Source organism: Chlorocebus sabaeus, chromosome 20, assembly GCF_047675955.1.
Source record: "Chlorocebus sabaeus isolate Y175 chromosome 20, mChlSab1.0.hap1, whole genome shotgun sequence".
Lineage (NCBI taxonomy): Eukaryota > Metazoa > Chordata > Mammalia > Primates > Cercopithecidae > Chlorocebus > Chlorocebus sabaeus.
Genome location: NC_132923.1, coordinates 89,804,575 through 89,805,768, shown reverse-complemented (window position 1 = coordinate 89,805,768; position 1,194 = coordinate 89,804,575). Strand labels below are relative to the sequence as shown.

Sequence of the window (1,194 nt, the reverse complement as noted above, 5' to 3'; positions counted from 1 at the left end):
ATATGGAAAAATGCTCAACATCACTAATTATCAGGGAAATGCAAATATCAAGTGCACAATGCCATACCATCTCACTCCTGCAAGAATGAACATAATCAAAAAAATCAAAAAATAATAAATGTTGGCGTGGATTTGGTGAAAAGGAAACACTTTTGCACTGTTGGTGGGAATGTAAACTAGCACAACCGCTATGGAAAACAGTGTGGAGATTCCTTAAAGAACTAACAGTAGATCTACCATTTGATCCTGCAATCCCACTACTAAGTATGCACCCAGAGGAAAAGAAGTCATGATACAAAAAAGATACTTGTACATGTATGTTTATAGCAGTACAATTTGCAATTGCAAAAATATGGAACCAGCCAAATGCCCATCAGTCAACAAGTGGATAAAGAAAATGTGGTGTGGCCTTTTCACAAGATGGCGCCGAAAGCGAAGAAGGAAGCTCCTGCCCCTCCTAAAGCCGAAGCCAAAGCGAAGGCTTTAAAGGCCAAGAAGGCAGTGTTGAAAGGTGTCCACAGCCACAAAGAAAAGAAGATCCGCACGTCACCCACCTTCCGGCGGCCCAAGACACTGCGACTCCGGAGGCAGCCCAAATATCCTCGGAAGAGCACCCCCAGGAGAAACAAGCTTGACCACTATGCTATCATCAAGTTTCCGCTGACCACTGAGTCTGCCATGAAGAAGATAGAAGACAAAAACACACTTGTGTTCATTGTGGATGTTAAAGCCAACAAGCACCAGATTAAACAGGCTGTGAAGAAGCTCTATGACATTGATGTGGCCAAGGTCAACACCCTGATTCGGCCTGATGGAGAGAAAAAAGCGTATGTTCGACTGGCTCCTGATTACGACGCTTTGGATGTTGCCAACAAAATTGGGATCATCTAAACTGAGTCCAGCTGCCTAATTCTAAATATATATATATATCTTTTCAACATAAAAAAAAAAAAAAAGAAAATGTGGTCTGTCTGTGAGTGCATGTGCATATGCCATGTGATATATATGTGTACATATAATATATGTGTGTGTGTATATACCATGTGATATATATACACACACACATATATTAATAGGATGGATTATACACACACACACACACACACACACACAATAATGGCATTTGCAGCAACCTGGATGGAATTGGAGACTATTATTCTAAGTGAAGTAACTCAGGAATGGAAAATCAAACAT

The 1,194-nt window shown here is 40.6% G+C and overlaps 1 pseudogene; it reads left to right on the top strand.

Annotated features, from left to right (window-relative positions):
• Positions 1-406: 406 nt before the first annotated feature.
• On the top strand, positions 407-957 carry LOC119626172 (large ribosomal subunit protein uL23 pseudogene; annotated as a pseudogene).
• The last annotated feature ends 237 nt before the right edge of the window (positions 958-1,194 follow it).